This window comes from Aedes albopictus, chromosome 3, assembly GCF_035046485.1.
Source record: "Aedes albopictus strain Foshan chromosome 3, AalbF5, whole genome shotgun sequence".
Taxonomy (NCBI): domain Eukaryota; kingdom Metazoa; phylum Arthropoda; class Insecta; order Diptera; family Culicidae; genus Aedes; species Aedes albopictus.
The window spans coordinates 249,118,583-249,126,277 of record NC_085138.1 but is presented as its reverse complement, the minus strand read 5'-3'; the positions used below and the strand labels follow the sequence as shown (position 1 = coordinate 249,126,277).

At 45.9% G+C, this 7,695-nt stretch overlaps 1 protein-coding gene across 1 annotated transcript in view; it reads left to right on the top strand.

Moving 5' to 3' along the window:
* Positions 1 to 1,240: 1,240 nt before the first annotated feature.
* The window catches only part of LOC109422198 (uncharacterized), a 501,985-nt gene continuing 495,530 nt past the window's right edge, over positions 1,241 to 7,695 (top strand). The window contains exon 1 of the mRNA XM_062860074.1: positions 1,241 to 3,307. The gene's annotated coding sequence lies outside the window, so the exon portion shown is untranslated. The remainder of the gene's footprint in view (positions 3,308 to 7,695) is intronic.

The following is a 7,695-nucleotide window of genomic DNA, read 5'->3' as shown; positions in this document are numbered from 1 at the left end:
GGTACGATCTTCACGAAATCCGGCCAATTTGTCTGTTTTGCGGATGACATGGATACTATTGCTGGAACATTTGGAACGGTGGCAGAGCTGTACACCCGCCTGAAACGTGAAGCAGCAAAGGTCGGACTGGTATTGAATGACTCAAAAACAAAATAGATGCCGGAAGGCGGAACCGAACACGACCGAATCCGTCTGGGTAGTAATGTTACGATAGACGGGGATACTTTCGAGGTGGTGGAGGAATTCGTCTACCTCGGTTCCTTACTGACGGCTGACAACAACGTGAGCCGTGAAATTAGGAGGCGCATCATCAGCGGAAGTCGGGCCTACTACGGGCTCCAGAAGAAACTGCGGTCGAAAAAGATTCGTCTTTGCACCAAATATACCATGTACAAGACGCTAGTAACACCGGTGGTTCTCTACGGTCACGAGACATGGACGATGCTCGAGGAGCTGCAAGTACTCGGGGTTTTCGAGCGACGCGTGCTAAGGACGATCTTCGGCGGTGTGCAGGAGAACGGTGTGTGGCGGAGAAGGATGAACCACGAGCTCGCTGCACTCTACGGTGAACCCAACATCCTGAAAGTGGCTAAAGCTGGACGGATACGGTGGGCAGGGCATGTTGCAAGAATGCAGGACAACAACCCTGCAAAGCTGGTGTTTGCTAACTATCCGGTTGATACAAGATGGCGTGGAGCGCAGAGAGCACAATGGGCGGACCAGGTGGAGCGTGATCTGGTGAGCGTTGGGCGTGACCGAGGTTGGAGAGCTGCAGCTGCAAATCGAGTATTATGGCGGCAAATTGTTGATTCAGTATTATCATGAATTTGATGTTGAACTAAATAAATGAATGAAAACTTTTAATTTAAATAATTAAAAATTTACTGAACTCTTAAAAATTTTGCATAGCTTTTCGCATTCTGAGGTGGTTAATGCGATGTCAGCACTTATAAAGGCATTTCGCTAATTGATCAATTTCACACCGAAACTAAAATTTTCGATCTTTTATTTCAAACTTTATTTATTGCAATAATATGATTTGCAGGAAAAATTTCAACTTCATTGACTGATGACATCCTTGGTCCTACTTATTTGAAAGCTTTGAGTTTGACCGTATCGTTAACAATTCAAATTTTTTCGCGAAAAACTGTGAAAAATGATTAGTTCCACCCGAAATCACGAGATATCATTAGTATTGTATTTTCCTTATAAAACAGTCTAAAACATTGAATGAACAATTAATGAGAGGGAGAAGCACTGACTTTGGAAATTTAATATCACGGCAATCAATTTTGACCATTTTACATAGTAATTGTAAAGAAGAAAAGCACTAACCCTCATTTAAGTGTGAATTCGATGCAAAAATGTAAAGTAAACAGGATATTTCATTAATTTCAAAACCGACATATGAATAGAGCTGGGAGTTAATGCGGTGGGTGCTACTGCGCTACCAAAGTTTTATACCTTATCAGTTTTTATAGCAAACATCCTGACAATCCCTCTGAAAATGACAAACCCAACGCATGTCAGTTTCTCCTCTCTCAACGATCCTTTCCACCCTCCATAGCCACAATTTTCCACCCCGTGCGCCCTTTCTCTCCAATATAGTGCATTGTTTTCCTTTATGCTACCCACCGCTTGGTAGCACACGCTCTCTTCTCTCCGGTAAACACCCTTGCTCGCTCTCCGAAGCGGTTCGAGATTTGTTTGAAAACAACAATGTTGCGAACGGGACCCGACCCGACGTCCCCGAGCGAATACGGCACGGTGGTGTCTGGATAGTCCTGTCGTCGTCGTCGTCGTCGTTAGGGAATCCTCCGTCAGTCGTAGAGTGTCCTTCGCAAGGGATAGTTCACGCGCGCGCGTTCTTTCCTTCTCTCTGTACATCATTATAAATTGTGCACCAACCAAAGGCTAACATTACACATCACATCAGGCTTCGGGCATCGCCGCCGCATATCGTGTGCGAGGTTTAACCGTGTATATTGTGGTGTGGCGTGGCACACATGTGAAAAAGCCCCGACCACCGGGATCGGCGACAGACAGAGACTAGCACCCCGAGACAGAGTTCCCGTTGAAAGTGGGTGGAAGTCGGAGTTTTCCTTTTCCCGTGTGCTGTGCCCTGTGCTCTATGCTCTGGAATTTCCTTTCCGTGTCGTCCTAAGGGAGAGCCTCTTTGGAATTTTCCGAACTTCTTGAGGAATACGCGGAATCTATCGCTTTTCGACCTTCCGATCCAGCCTGCTTATCAACCATCATCGTATCTGCGGAATCCCGGAAGGGTTGACAGTGACCCTTGCGGGACAGTCAGTGGAAATTACTGCACACACCTCCCCATTCCTTCCGCTGATTGGATAGTTTGGTCGGCTCTCGGTGTAAAATTTTCGCGTCTCTCGTTCGGTCAGTGTGTGTGGAAGTATGTGCTACGTTGTCTGAAGGTTAGACGAAATCAGTGAGATGCTGTGTAGTTAAAGGGGCAGTTACGAGCTTACCGACCTCTGCCCGCCACCCCGTGAGAGAGGAGACGGGTGTGTGGCGAGACTCCCCCGGGAGTTCTGTGATTCACGTGCGACGAAAGCTCTGTCTGTGCGGAAGATAGTGAAGTGAAGAGGAAAATTCTCCTATTCATCGATAGCCCCCGGATGTAGGCAACTTTCCCAACTTTCCCCCTTCTTCTCAAGCTTCGCACCCAACAGCAGCAGAGCAGACAAGGAAAACTTCGGAAAAGTGATTGAAAAGTGAAAAATTGGGATGAGCAAAAAATACTTCGGAATGATGCAAACAAAATTAGATTAAAGGAAGAAATATTAAGAAGAAAGGAATTTCCGGTCCACGGATTCGCTTCGTCCTGTGTGGATTTGGAAAATCGCTGGCTGCCGCGAACAACGGAAGCTGAAGGTGGTGAAAGTTGTGTTTCTGAATTTTCGCTCAGTACTACTGTGAAGCGGAATCGGTCGTTCAATCGTGCCAGTGTGTGCGTCTATGCCAGTTTCTTCTTGGTGCTTTGAGAGTGTTGTTGTTCGGAGGAAAATCGTGCCCGACGTCGTCGTCGCCTTCGACGATGCCGCTACGGGTTTTGTAGCAATCACCGAAAAAGGCGAATTAAATAACACTGCCGGGAAATCCCAAAAAGAAAAGTGAAGTTTTTTTTTATTCTTTGTTCAACGAAAAGCTGTGGTTGATGGAAAAGTCAATAGAAAGCGGAGATACAGTAGCGGAATTTTGAATTGGGCAAGCCAGCCGAGTGTCTGGAGATAAGAGGCCAACCGGTCTTCGTCGTTGTCGTCGGTCAGGCGGAAAACTAAAAGTGAGTGGAATTTATTTCTTTCATATTTCGGCGGATACAAACCAGTGGGTTGTTACAGAGCTTGCGAGTGTAACGGAGTCACCCAGGGTCTTTCACGGTCCACGGCGAAGGATCCGGTTTCCGGTTCAGAAATAAAAGGTCGCCAAATGGCCCGGCTCTGTGGGTAGGTTTATTATGCAAGCACTGGATTGCCTTGTGATGTGATATGAAGTTTGATGGTTTTGGAAAATAGGAATATGATTTTGAATTCTTTGTTACGAAAAACGTAAATGTCTTGGAATTACATAAATATTTTGTTTAAATACCGATTACAAAAAGAATTTTTATAACTTTATAACCGCTCTCGAAGGCAACCCGGGTAGAGGAAAAGAGCTCAATAATACCATCCATATTTTGATATTGAGATCAAAAGGGGATATTGGTTTGATTGATATAAGAGATAAAAGATCTAAAAATAATATCTAAAATTTACTCTTAGAACATCATCATCAGATCATATTTAGATCTTGTAGGATCTAACCAATAGCAGCAAGCTATTCGTTTGATCTTGAAACATCAAATTTTGATATTGTTTAGATGTTCCAGGAACATTTTTCTGATATTATTTCCAGATCTTTTATCTCTTATATCAATCAAATCAATATCACGTTTTGATCGTCAGTACTTCACCTCTACCCGGGAAGAGCAACCGACGAAAAATTGCAAGTGTCGGAGCTGGGATCAATCCCAAGACCATCCGCTTATGAAACGAACGTATGTCCAATACGGGCCCCTGCAAGTAGATTGTTTTAACGAACTAAGTTTATTTAGTCTTCACAACTTTTTGATAACTTCGACATCGGCTTGCTATCCTAAATCCTTCAGTTTGTCTTGTTCTTGTTTCTCTTCTAGCAATAGGTTCAACCTTTGCTCAACAATTTCAAACAAGCAATCTGAAGGTTATCACTTTTTAACTTCTTTACTTGTTATGTGATAATATTAATCAGCTCATCATTTACCTCGCGCTTCCGTTTAACAATGCAGTGGAGAACCAAATTTCTCAGCCTTTTTTGAACATGGAAAATAAAGACAATATATGTTCAGTTGATGTTTTTTTTGGTGTCATATATAAACTACGCAACGAACATATTCTACGGAACATTCAAATACGACCTAGTATTTATCCAAACCAATTATTTTATCCAATATCGTATCATTATGCTGAAACACTCTTCTTCTTTGTCATTTCTTTTTTTTAAGAGAATGAGAAAATCTTCTGAACAGATACCCAAGAGGTGGTTCCTTGGGTAATGTGGGTTTCGGCCCTCTAAAAACTCAGGGATGACGAGAAGGGGGGGGGGGGGGAGGTCGTTCGTGAGTACCATGAGTACTTTCTATTGGTAAGCGTTCCACCAGCTACCGCCTTAAGCTGCCCTCTTGAGTCCTGGCTAGTACTGTAGACTACCCGTTGAACTCAAGCACTTGGATGGGGAAGGGGGGGGTCAACTCAACTAGCTGTTGTTCGGTTCGCCATTTTCTCTATACTTCAAGCACGATTCGAGAAACCGTGGAAGTAACGGAATCCTACTTGTCCGTTCAAGTACACATCATTTCAACAATGTTGTCAGGCGTGATATCTCTACCGCATACCTCCTTCATACTCGACATTTGCTCCACGATACGTGGGCATTCAAAGATCACATGCTCCGCGGTCTCATCGCAGTCTGCACACTCCGAACATGCGGGGGAGCCTGCGTGTCCGAATCTGTGCAGATACCACCTTAAGCACCCATGGCCTGACATAAACTGTGTCGAGTGAAAATTCACCACGGCACCTCGTCAACTTGGACACGCTCGGTATGAACCTGTGTGTTCAACTACCATTGCTGGAGGAAACCCATTATCTCTGCCATTTGAACATCGATGGTGTTCTGGGATTCCGTCTCACGCCTCATGTACCGCGCCGCTCGAAGCACTTATCGTCCTCTGCCACCACTAGTACATCATGCCCGCTAGTACATATACCTACCACGTCCTCTGAGACCATGCGATATGCGCTGACCACCATAAGGTACACCAGCCTAGGGCTACAATGCTATTATCGCCATGCTTGCCCTTTCGCAGGCATATTCCACGTGGCTTCCGAACTTCAGCTTATCGTCGATCATGACTCCCAATTGCTTCAGTGAGCGCTTATAGTTGACCACCTCCGTTTGTGGTGCGCGAGTACCAACTGTGTCGACCTCATCCAGTCCAACTATGCCAATCGCTTGTGTTGCTGTCAGTTTCACTTCCTCTATGGACTCACCATATACCACGAGGGTAACAGCATTAGCAAGGCAGACCAGCTTTACGCCCGGTGAAAGTTGAGCCTTATTACGTCATCATACCACGCCACGTTCCATAGTACCGGGCCCAGAATGGAGCCCTGAGGTATCCCCGCGTTGATGTTGTAGTACCCTATTCTGGAAGTGGCTCTCATCAAGGGGTCGTGTTGGCTGCCTGGCAGAGATTTTCGAAGCATGCTCGTTTACGTGCCTTAATCTCTTTGTTCAGTGCCAGTTAAGCCGCCCTGTAAGCTCCACTTCACTCAATTCTACCCACATCGGTGCGAGCTCTTTGCATCCTCCTTCAAGCTCTTAGGCAGGATGTGCGGAGTTCTGCGATTTCTGGACACCACCAGTATACGGGTTTGCGTCCATTTCTGTGTAGGGATCGCCTTGGATTTGCTGCGTCGCATGTACGGCTTAGGGTTCCGACTAGATCATCACTGGATCTAAAGGTCACGTCAATGATGGACTCTGTGTCGTACATACTGTTTTTGCAATTTTTTGTCGCCTACGTTCGCGACATCCACATTAAATCTAGCCATTGCTTCGAGTAGAGACCAGCTTCTCACGCTAGTCAAGCGGCTACCCAACTCAACCGCCCAGGCGTTGAAGTCTCCACCGATGACCTCGGGGAATCCAGCATGGACGAGAACTGGTCCATCGGTCACCTGGGGGGCAGTAGTACACTCCGTTCAAGTTCCCGTTATGCGGCAAGGGTCCGATAGTAGGGCGATGTCTGTACTCGACTTCGAGACTGACTGCTACAGCAACTGTTGTGCGGATTCATAGTGGTTCAGGTTTAGCTGTGAAACCTGCATTGTGTATGCAGGGTATAATTCAAGGCGCAGGTAAACGCAGTAAAATCAGTTCCAGAACCCTATGCATGCCATGCATGCGGTCAGATTATGGCATGAGTGTCCTCTGCTGTACGTAGAAGTCGCCTCCAGTCTACTCGGCCCATGGCTGTGAGCCTCCACACGGTTACAGAAGTTACACAGATTTTGTGTACTACTAGATCAGCCTCACCGCTGTGTCAAATGTACACAGATAATTTTCCGGCTCTAGCGATGGCATGAGAACAAAATCACCAATTGTTTTTTCAATGATCGATTCCTGATAGAACATGTTATCGTTCAGAGAAAAATAATTATGAACTTTGCTCCCATACCATCGCTGGAGCCAGAAAAGTAACTGTGTACATTTGACACTTTGGTGGAGGCTGATCTAGTAGTACACAAATCTGTGTGAATTGTACACAAGACTGTGTTGTTTCGTTTTAGGGTGCAGTTCCGCACACTGCAAAGTGTTCACAGATCGGCCTCCACTTGATCGATCCACCTAGCTCGCTGCGCACCACGTCTTCTTGTACCGGTCGTATGACTCTCGAAGACCATTTTAGTCGGGTTGCTATCCGACATACTGATGACGTGACCCGCCCACCGTAGCCTCCCGATTTTCGCGGTATGGACGATGGTTGGTTCTCTCAGCAGCTGATGCAGCTCGTGGTTCATTCGCCTTCTCCAAGTCCCGTCTTTCATCTGTACACGAATTCTTCAACCGCCACAATTTCATCACCGTCGATATAAATTCGGGGTGGCGGGCGCGGTGATTCCTCCCTGGAGCCCTTTATTGCCATCATGTACTTTGTCTACGACACATTAATGACTAATCTGATTCGCCTGGCTTCACTCTTTAGTCGGATGTAGGTACGTTTCCGCCATCGTCTCAAATTTACGAGCAATAATATCAATATCATCAGCGAAACCAAGCAGCTGAACGGACTTCGTGAAAATCGTCCCACTCGTGATTATCCCCACTCTCCTTATTACACCTTCTAACGCAATGTTGAACAGCAAGCACGAAAGACCATCACCATGCCGTAACCCTCTGCGAGATTCTAAGGGACTCGACATTGTCCCTGATACTCGAACTACGCATATCACTCGATCCATCGTAGCCTTGATTAATCGTATCAGTTTATCCGGGAACCCGTATTCGTGCATAATCTGCTATAGCTGTTCTCGATCGATACATTTGAGCACGTTGTTTTCGCGGCATTTCTGCAACACCTGGAGGATG